The sequence below is a fragment of the Diuraphis noxia genome, unplaced genomic scaffold (assembly GCF_037042655.1).
Source record: "Diuraphis noxia isolate RWA-SAM2 unplaced genomic scaffold, SU_Dnox_SAM2 contig0002, whole genome shotgun sequence".
Classification (NCBI taxonomy): Eukaryota; Metazoa; Arthropoda; class Insecta; order Hemiptera; family Aphididae; genus Diuraphis; species Diuraphis noxia.
The window spans coordinates 63,641,614-63,653,630 of record NW_028301712.1 but is presented as its reverse complement, the minus strand read 5'-3'; the positions used below and the strand labels follow the sequence as shown (position 1 = coordinate 63,653,630).

The window sequence follows — 12,017 nt, the reverse complement described above, 5'->3', positions numbered from 1 at the left end:
GCTAGAATCGTGACCGGAATTATTCTTTTCATCTCGTTGTCTTGAACGGGTCCGTTCTTTAAAACAACAACAAAACATAAATAATAATATCGAAACTTTTCCGTTGACGGGAGCTTTTGTGTGTATAACGCGCGCGCAGACGAGAGACATATTATAATATAATATTATTCTATACCTCGACGGGACGTGATCTGTGTATTGATTGACATTTCTACTTGTTATTTTATTGTTAGGTTTATTATTATTATAATGTTATTAAAACTTCGCAATCGCAGAGAGACGGCCGTTGCGTTGTACGCGAGAGTCGTGTACTGAGGCTGCAGCAAAGTCAATCAAAAATATATTATGCGTATGTACTGACAGGGATTACGCAAACTCTCATGTTCATTATTGTTGTTCTAAATTGTTTTCATGGGCGATTAATACCATTAATGTGCTGCAACCTGCAAGCAATCCTGATTTTTTTTATCAGCATTGTCGTTTTTACCCTTATTTGCACAAAAATATAAAATTTTGAGTCGCCGAGACCATCACACTTAATGAGCTTCTAATTTTTTGATAGCTATACATAATTATTATATTATAGGTGTCTACTTTTGATTTCACGGCCTAAAACAAAAAAAAATTTTGTAAAACTATTTCTTTTTTGCAATTGTCTAATATCGAATGAATAGTTAAACAACACTACATGTTTAAAGTCAAAAGTTAAAACTGTTTTATTGAGAAACACTATTTCTGTTACCTATTTGTATTCAAGATTTAAAATGCAGTTAGTTGAGGGATGATAATTTTATGATGTATTATGTACTAATCGCATTAGAAGCGTACGATATTATATAAAATTCATTTTTTTTTAAGAAGAGGCACCCAACTCTCTATCCTCCCTGCCATCACAGTATGTAATTCAAACACAGTGTCTATGCGATGTTTTAACGTTTATTATATTAAATAAAACTAAATAAGTACATATTTACACAACAATACGTATATTTATAATGACAACTCGATTATAACAGTGTTAAAAATTAGTAAGCTTCGTCACCCCTATTATTGCTATCCTAATAATATCATTAGGTTCTATGTATAGTATAATACTATAATATATTATACTGCGTCATAATGAACACGTCGTATAATAAACATTTAAAAAAAAATGTTGTACACTACGTCACTACAGCAGGAAGTTAATTTAATAGGCCACGCGAATGCATCAGGGGTTGTTTTCATTTTATTAAAAAAATTCTTTCTTTCGAGTTTAGAAATTCCAATAAGTAAACGTTTAAATTCATAATTTTATTATAAATACGTAACTGCAATACCGTGTTACAACTCGAGACTCTTTTATTTTTATGAGCAGTCCATTTTTCATAAAATCTACTTATTTCTTATTCTAATACAACGATTATAATTGTCAATTTTATAGGTACGATTATCTGTATTTATTATTATTATTATTTCCTATTTAGTTTATATTTTGATAACGCACGTATGATAACAACCTGTATGATTGTGCACAATGTACCTGAATATTACAATATATAGTATTATATACAATATATACATATACATGCGTATATAATATGTGATCTAATAAAACGGCCAAACGAGTTAGGTACATTATAAGCAACGCTCTCGGCTGCAGGATTGATATTTTCAAGAGACGCGCGTCTTATTATTTATTCAAAAAAGTTTGACGGTGATAATATTATAATCATAACAAAGTGGCTGTGGGAAAATTGTTAACAAAATAAACCCCCTGTTTGTTTAGATATCTAATAAAAATACGATAGAGAATAAAATATATGGCCATCATACGCGCGAGCGTGTCAGACTCGGTGCATAGGTAAGTACTCGTATAATATTATATTGTATATACTCGTCAGGGGTACTTAAACGCGTACCAGCATAGACATTTAAATCTTTTTTTATCGACTCAATGCAAACGCCAAACATAGTTCGATCATGAATCACGCCGCGCTTATTATAATAACGTCATTATATTATATTTGTGTTTACAAACTCGATGTGCAGACGACATACACATGTCACTAAAAATAAAGTTATTATTCTATCTTAATACAATAACATAATATATTAATATTATTATGATCAATGATCATAATATTACATATACATTCACACGGAATTGAAGAATAAAAAAATTAATTATTGATTCTTTGAATAGGTATGGGTAGATTAGGTTATATATAACTTATCTCAATATCGGAAGATCGTCAAGTATTTCGATTTATTTAATATATTAAAACCTTATTAAAAATCATCACCACGGTCACTTTATCTTCGTACTAAAGTTAGGTGGTATCTTCTATAAAATTTAAGAACATTGTACTTTTTATTGTATATCGAATCACAATTATTATTTAGCTCAAATTCAATCTTTCTTTAAAACAAAAAACAATTTATATTAGTGTAACTTAGTATAAGTCATGGTTAAATTTTCGTCTCCAACTACTGTCAAAAGATCCTTTGTCAATAATTATTGTATACACTATATATTATATTACAGTAAAACCTGTATAATATGGAAGCGGTTGGGATCGGATATTTTTTCCATTTTAGACAGGTTTCCATTTAATGCAGGTTGTAAAAAAAAAAATTTCACGATAGATCTTTATTAAATATAATTTTTTTGCTTTAATATAATAGTATACACTTGACTTTTTCCACATTTGAAAAGTTCACAAATTTGTTTTACTGTTAATTTATCTTTTCCACTTGACTCAATAAGTTTAATTTTTTCATTTAGCGTTAAACATTTATTTTTGGACGTCATATTGAATATACGTCTATACGCAGTCTACGTCAAAACACTACTATATACGACACTTATCGATAAAATAAACTTATTGTAACGAAATAATCTATATAATTGATATAGATTATATTCATTAACTGATAATTTAAAAATAGTACATGTACATATTTCCATGATATACAGTACATGACAAAATATTGTTTCCATTTCCACGTTAAACAGGTTCCATTTATTCAGGGAACGATGTATTTAAAACTACATTAGGTTCGCCGGGACCGTAACATTTTTTCATAAAAGTCAGGTTTCCACGTTATTCAGGTTCCATATTACACAGGTTTTACTGTATTGTTTTTACTTTTCATATAATTATAATCATTAATTGCATGCATGACACAATTATTATTAACTTTATCGTCACAATTGCATTCCTCATAAACTATATTCAAGAGCACAATTTTGAATATTTATCACTGATTCTTCATAAAACTTTGAATGTCACACACATAAATCAAGAAAATTATTTATGGTGATTACAATGTATAATATACATCTTAACAAATGTTGAACAAATTGAGGTATGTAGATTTCGTATATGCTTGAAATAAGTTCACCTTCATAAAACGGATTTGACGAGTTAGCCGGAAAAAATCAAAACATCGGTCGAGTAATAACAAACAAGACATAGAAACCTGCAGCAATGCACGCAAGAATATTAATGACAACGGAATATTTAAAAACATATGTATATAGGTCATTGTATCTAAAAACGTTGCCTGTAACTGTTGTGCCTAATTATTGTTTTGCTATTAATTTTCATGTTCGTTTATTATACTTTTATTATTAAAAATATATTTATATGTTCACAATCATTTATAGAATTTTTCGATGAATATCACATTTGGATTTTTATTATGTATTATGAACGATAATATTAAATTAACAGGAATAAATTATATTCTTCAAACATCCATTACATATTTCTTTAATATGCAAAAAAAGTGTACATTTGACTATTTGAGGAATACGTATTTCCGTCAAAGTATAATATAAAATATTATAAAAATTTCAAAATAGTTTTAAGAAATACTTCACCAGTAAACATAATGGTATGAAGGCAATTATTATCATTATAATATTAGTACTAACAAAATATAACTACCTATTTAGTTATTTTCCCAAAATGAAATAGTATGACATATATTTTAATATTTATGATATTTGATTATTTGATAATTGTTATTGACGTGACTATAACATTACCTAGGTATAAGTAATAATAATTATAAAAGTCGATAAAAAGTGAAAATGGTGAATAGTGTTTTTAGTATTGTTTTTCATTTAATATATTGTTAATGTTTGATATTTTACCTTTTGTGTAATTTTAAATGTATAATATTAATCAATTTTTAAACATTTTTCTTATAAAAGCCATATTATAATTATCTGAAACAGAAGTCCACGTTTTTTGTGTGTACATACACTTCTATTATTTCCATATTATTCATAGTGACCACGCTATAGGCATAAATGTAACTATAAGATAACTATAATACTATCTGGATCTGGGGGTTCTAGAATTGTATTCGTCGCACAAATAGTGTTAGTTAATATGAATAAAAAAATCAGGGCCTAAGTTCCTAAGAGCCTATGATTATAAGTATATTAGCATTAAAAAATGTAATACATACGAGTCATGAAAGTTATTTAAAAAACATGTATAAATACCTAGAGCCTACATATTTTAGTTTAGATATTTTTGTCGAAAATCTCGTCTTTAAGGCGACATCGAATATCGTAGTATATACGATGTGATCGAACTAAAAAAGGCCATCCATGCGGATAAATTACATACAATATAAAAGACAAAAGAAGATGCTGAGATGAGTGTGAAGGCCAAATTGAAAACTGCATCATCTGTATTTAAAATAGACGTTACCAGCTCCTTCAAGACACGATTCATGATGCCCAAAGTAAATTGCTTAACCTCGCATTGGAAAAGGACACTATTAAACTTTATATGCTATTCTAGATTACACTCACACGTAAGCACTACTTCTTCAGAATATAATTAGATACGATTTTACGTATAATAGAGAACAGGTACCTATAGCGTGGTCACCGTGGTAAACTCACACAGCATACTATTGTAAACATAATATTAAAACGTTAAATTCTTTTGGGTATGTAAAGGTACCTATAAAAATATATCCATCCAAAGTACGCGTTATATTATAATATTATTATTGTTTTATCACACGAACGCCAACGACCGCGGTATCCGGCATTTGCTTGAGAGCGTGCACCAGTACGGACGAGCGGCATAATATAAACGTTTTTCAAAAGACACGCGTATATACATTATTCAAGACGAAATATAAAGAACGTATTTTTTTATTTTATTTTTTTTGTTTTGTTGTGGACAGATTATAGTTTTAGGCCCATTAGTAACGGGGACCGGCGGAATAAATGAGAAGTTTTGTTTTGTGTGTTCGCCGGTCGGCGCATGGTAATGTACATTTTGTAAAAAATCACGCACACCGTCATACATACGATTATTATTACTATTACTATTACTATTATTATTACTATTTCTATTACTATTATTATTATTATTTTAAAGGAATATTAAAAATACGAAGAAAAAAACACCGTGTAAGAAGGTCGAGTCTATACAACACGCGTGCTCCGAAGACTTATGAAAAATTCAAAAAAAATAAAAAAAATAAATACAGCCGGACTTAACATAATGATTTGTCACACGTCCACCGTCCGTTCGCCGTCGGCTCGCGACGTCGCGTCGTTTCGCCCGGAACGAATGTATTCAAATTTTGCTGCTCGCTCAGGGCTGCTTGTAAATGTGTAAAAAAAATGAACATATGTATATTATATTCGTCATAATATATATATATTATATACGATGGCATACGAATTGAGTATTCTAATGGTTCGGTAGTTGCTCGGTCAAACATAATATGACTATTAACATTATTTAATATTGTTATCATTTTAATATTCAGATCGAATGTCTCCCGATTCCATTGCAGCTAAAAGTATAAAATCATATAGGTAATATTATACAGGTTTCGTATATGGGTAGGTATCACGACTACCACGACTGTAGATAGAGAGTGCGTCGCGGGATATAGAATGTTACGGTTAACACCCGTTCGTGGGAATTTTGGTTCTTACAAAATAATAAAATTACTATCCGAGAATGATATTATTATTATACACACAACGACAGTGTGATTACAAAACAGGGAAAAAGAATATTTTTAATAAACCCGCCAAAAAAACAATTATATAATGGATATTATTTATTATGAATTTATCACGATTTCATTATAATGGGTAATTTTATGTAAAACAATCTTTACAAAAAATAAATAATTAATAATAACGAAAAATCAAAACAACTAACGTTGACCTGTTTTGATTGTTTCCCACGAAAAATCGTAAATTTTTCAATTACAAAACATAAAAACAAAAATGCAATATATCATATAAATTAAAAATGTATATAGGAATACGTTTCAAGTTATTTTTCTCATTATTAACTGTATGTATATATTATATTACCTTTATCTGTGTTTGTGTATCTGTTTTTAAAAATGAATAATAAAAAAAATGAATTGATTTTATGCATTTTTGTAACACGAAAATTTCATTAAAAATAATTTTTATGTAACTTATCATTTTCTCAGTTTTTTGATAACAACATTAAATGTAGGTATCTACGTATAGGTAAAAAATTCTTTTTAAATAAATATTTTTGATTTTCATCTTTGCCAAAAAAAAATCACAACAAAAAACCTTCAGAAATATATTTCCTATATATACATATATTATTTTATTGAATAAACCTGCAGATTTTTTACGCAGAAATAATTATCCACAATGAGGTAATTTAAACGTAAGTGAGTAAAACTCATAGACCTATTAACAGTAAATAGGTCTATGGTAAAACTAGACAATTTAATGAAAAAAAAATCGACAGAATGAAATGGAAAGTGGAAATAAAAGTCATCTGCTGCAGTAGTTTAATAATAGAAATAAATTGTCAGTCACTGCAGAGTGATAATATTAAACTATATGATAATATTCCGTTCAAAACTAAATTATGTCTAAATATGATTACGCGTTATAGCTGCTACCGAGTATAGGTATAAAAACACTAGATAAATATATGTCTATATATATGTGTGTCTATATATATATACATTTTCAAATAAAAATTTGGATTTCAATTTACCATAATATAGCTGTTGAACCGGTTTCAAACTGGATTATTGTATAGACACTATGTGAATACTATATAACTTATTTAAAACAAAATGAGTAATTTATTATTTTTAATTTTCACACGTAAAAATCATTCATTAATAATTGAATAGTCTTGTCTCGGGGAAATGTTACAGAACTTTTTTTTTTATTAAATTCCCAACCACAGCAATGCGTGTATAGGTAGACCTTATTGATTTTATAACGAAGAGTGTATCTTTTTATTCCTATTAAATATACGTTTTAGTGTAATTTACTATATATTTAGTATCCATACGTACACAATGTTTGGTTTAAGAATTCTATTAAGTTCTTCTGTGACACTGCAGATGAATCTAGGGCGAGTTGATTGCGACACGTTTTGCGAAAAAGTGGTCGAGAATCAGCTGCGGCGAAACAATTTTAAACAAAATATTTTGTTGCCTAATTTTGATTTTATATACGTTGTTTACAAACATACTTTTGATGATTTTATTCAACCAGATAGGAATATTTAGCATTATAATATTACAAAGAACCGCGTACCTACTTTATCTGAAGGATATATTATATGGATGATGTTGGTAGACGTATTTTGTTCGACGAAAGCGTGAAGTTAGTACCTATAGGTACCAATATAGGTTATCAATAACTTACCGGTGTACTGCTGTAGGTACCTGTTTTATTATTATACCACCAAAATGTATAATATTATAATTTTGGTGGTATAATATTAAAACGTGCGATGGTATAATGTCATCGACTCGGACGAGATCGGGTTTAAAGTGACTTTATCGGGTCGATAATAGGTATAAAAAACGTTTTAACAATACGTATGATATTATAATACATAAAAAGAAACGTTTACGCGTTTGCAGCAGGTACCTCCATGCATATGTATAATAATGACAGTAAAAAAACGGTCCGGATAAATCAATCTTATTAGTCGCGAGCGCAGTATATATCACCAACTACCGACACATTACGCTATACTTATATATACCTATATGTATATATTAATAATATAACCCTTCCATATAATAATGTAATATATAACTTATAAGTTTATACACGAACGAGTGTGTGTGTGTGTGTAGTGGGTTTTGATTTCTCTCGCGCATATCACAATAAAATATATATGCCTCGCGTGTGTGTAACCTTTGTACAAATAATATAAACACTCCGGATGAGTAGGCATGTTCTCGGTATATTTTTATTTTATTTTGTTTTTTTTTCTATTTTGTTTTCTTTATTGTACGATCGGACGTTCGACGAATCATTTGTCATCTCCTCTCCTCTACAGGGACACCGACCGCGATGTGTTTTCTACGTACCATATATATACAAGTGTGAACCACTCGACCTTGCGGCCATCGACCAATATTACGATCAATTTTTTTATTTTTATTTTTTTTTCACCATCATTATTATTATTAATGTAATAATTCGTATTGATCGAAACACGCAGAGGTTTGACCCCGAAACGTTACTTGTTTGAGGTCATCAACACCGAAGAATTATCGAAACCGATTTTTTATCCGCGACCGAGACTATACCTATATGTAATATTATTCCCAGAAATATGAAACTTGGGTACTACTTACTGATCATCAACTTTTTTCGTCATGATGAAAGTCCCATGTACGTATCGTGATTTCCGACTAAACGCCTTGTAAACCAATCGAGATTCTAAACATCCCACATTCAGAGCAATAATATTATTATTACAAATATGTATACATTAATAATTAATATATTATTATGTTCCCAAACTACAATTATTGCTCGCACATTTTAAGCACATTAATGTATCGCCTTGATGTCAACGGTCCATCTATTACAGCAATGGCTGGTGGTATGAATAATAATTATTATAATATGCTAGTAAAAAACTCTTAACTGTTTCTTATTTTATTAGATTTCTAGATCAATGATCTGAATTTATCGTGTGTATAAGCCATATTATGCTAATGTTATTATTATTTTAAAAATCACTCTAGATTTGAGATTTTAAATACTATCAAAAGATATTTTTTGGATATAAAACATTGATTAAACTAACGGAAACAAATTATACAGGTGAGTTTTTATCTCGGCTAACCGATCAATATATATACAAATATTTAAGTACAAATACAATAAAACAAATTACGGGATTTTCACTGAGTATGCCAAATAATGAAATAACGCTTGAACTAAAGTTATCAGTCATCAAAATTCGCGATGTGCATTATTTTTTAATCTTACTAAAATTATTAATATATTCATATACTATATCATACACATAAATCGATTTGTAATGATCCTCAATCTATATTTTGTATTTACTGGTAGATGTTAATTGGTGAATTATAAATCATTATTTTAACAGTTTCAGTTTGAATATATTTCGACTCCATATTCCACACATGTTAATTAGTATTTGAATATTTTGTATACATTCCAATTCTTTCCGTTTAGAAAAAGATATTTAAAATATATTTGAAATTCTTATCTTCTTATTTTTTAATAAAAAATTTTAAATATTAAAAACTTTAGTACAACTATTTTCATGTATACTTTAGTCTTAAAGTAATAAATAATAAATAAAAATAAATATCAACAATATACCTACTAAATTATAGATATTCTATATTTCTATGTATATGCACTAATTTAAAAAAAAATACCCTAGACTACAGCTCTTGTAGGTAAGTTATACTATACTACTTAAATACCTATATTCGAGATTTAGAATTTTTTACGGGTATGAATATTATTATAATTTATAAGTTATAATAGGTACCTACCCAAATTCATGCATAGAATACGTTTGACGACACACTGAAACTTTACTATATTATATTACCTATAGTAGATTATCTTATTTCTCGATTTTTGTTTTTTTTTTTGTTTAAATACTAACAACCGTGTAATAATAATAAAGTAAAAGACAAACCTACTGCAGAAGACCACCACTGGCGTAGGAAGAAATTAATTCTGTTGTCGTACGCCATATCGACTGGCAGATTTATTGAACGGTACGTGCCGTTTAATTGGGCCCCGTGTAGTTTTATTATATATATATATAAGCTCATATAACGAGTGAGTTTTTAAGTTCTCCTGGGTTTTTTTTTTTTAATGTTTTCGTTTTGTTTGTTTGTTTTTTCTTTAAATATCAGTTTTAAAATCTGAGCGCGTGGGTAGACACCAATACAGTGACAATATTGGCAGTCAGCTTAGGTTTCATGTAGGTAGCGGAAGACGTAGTTGTAAATAGTAAATTTGTTAATAACTTATACAGCATAATATGATATAAGTAATAATAATATATATTGTAAAACGGTGATTTGGTGTTATAGACTATGAAAAATTATCATCGTACGCCGTTTTAATCGATCGGACAAAAATTTTCAAGCAATTCTTTGACAATATCGTATGTGACATAATATATTACGAGCGCACAATAAAAATAATATAATACACACTCAAGGCATAGGAATAAACGTAATTTTAATTTTAATACTGTTATGACTGCAGTTTTTTAAGCCCATAAAAGTCTTTATTAATATTTCATTGTATATAATTTAAATTCATCTATGTAATGATAATGCCGCACGCAGCACGCTCATAATATTTTATTAGGTATACTAATTATATATATATATATATATAATATGTATTATGCAAAACGCAATTATAAAAATCATTGAAACCTTTTAAATAATAATATTTTACTATTCGAGTTTCGAATCTTGATTTCGTTCAACAAGGTATAATAAACTTCTGTTTATTCTTATAATTCTTATTTTTAATGAAAAATATTCAACAACCCGCTTCCTCTGCTTCTCAGAAAATAAATATAAAATATAATAATAATAATAACAATAATAATAATAAAACACCATTGAAAGTCTAGAGACAAATAGGCGACACCATCATAATACAATATAAACTATAAAGCCCTTGCGATATTAGTTTCGGTTAAATATAATACACAAAACTATACCTAGGTACATATTATAATAACATGGTACGGCAACGCCTGGGGGTGGCGGCGGAATGTCAAAAAAAAAAATCGTCTTGGCCTACAGAAGTCACAGTGTCACATTAACAGGTGCGAAGCATTGTGCCACGGTGTCTTCAACGGGTATCTTCGAAACACGTCTAATTTTATGATTTATACGACCGGCCGCTTCTGTCTTCTCGCGGGGCCCACTATAAATCACCGGGTGGTGGAGAAAAAAAAAATAAATTTTTATTTTATTTTAAAAACCAGTATGCACAGTGCAGTTTATATACAGGTATATTTACCCGAGTCACGTTGAAAATTCGACCACTTCTACGGGGGTCATAAATTTTTAAATAAACAATAATGTCAACGGCGTATATATACACGACGAGACGTATATTGGACACCTTCTTCACACTTTGGCCAATAATAATTGTCTGTAAAGAGGCGTTAATGATAAACACGCGGCTCCCATAATATTATATTCTCGCGCCGTGACCTCTCCAAATCAGTTTACAATAGATATAGTATATAGGTACATCAAAACATACCAATAAACACCACTTTTATATATTTAATATAATAATACATTTTTTCTACCTTTTTTTTTCATTTTCCGTCATGTCTCCGAGTGACAATAAGGCGTAGTGTGACCGATCGTTTGGCCACACCAGTGTTGATTTCAATAAATAAATAATTGCAGAAGTGTTTTTTTTATTATTATTATTATTATTGTTTGAATTGTTCACCAGTTTCAGACCTCTAATTGTGCTCATTAATGAATTATGGTTGGGTTTACATTGCATTAGAGAAATTATGCATATGGTTCCCGGTGGAGGAGGAGTTATACTCTTTGTTAAATATATGAACAGTAAATGAGCAATGTATAATAATAATATATAATTTCGCTCATATGCGGTAAAATATGTGTGTTCAGTGTTTACCGTGCGTAAGTACAGTTTTCAAATGAAGTTTAAAATGTTAATTTAT

At 29.0% G+C, this 12,017-nt stretch overlaps 1 protein-coding gene across 2 annotated transcripts in view; it reads right to left on the bottom strand.

Annotated features, from left to right (window-relative positions):
* The window catches only part of Awh (LIM/homeobox protein arrowhead), a 57,767-nt gene that overhangs the window by 12,180 nt on the left and 33,570 nt on the right, over nucleotides 1–12,017 (bottom strand). The gene's annotated exons all lie outside the window — the stretch shown is intronic.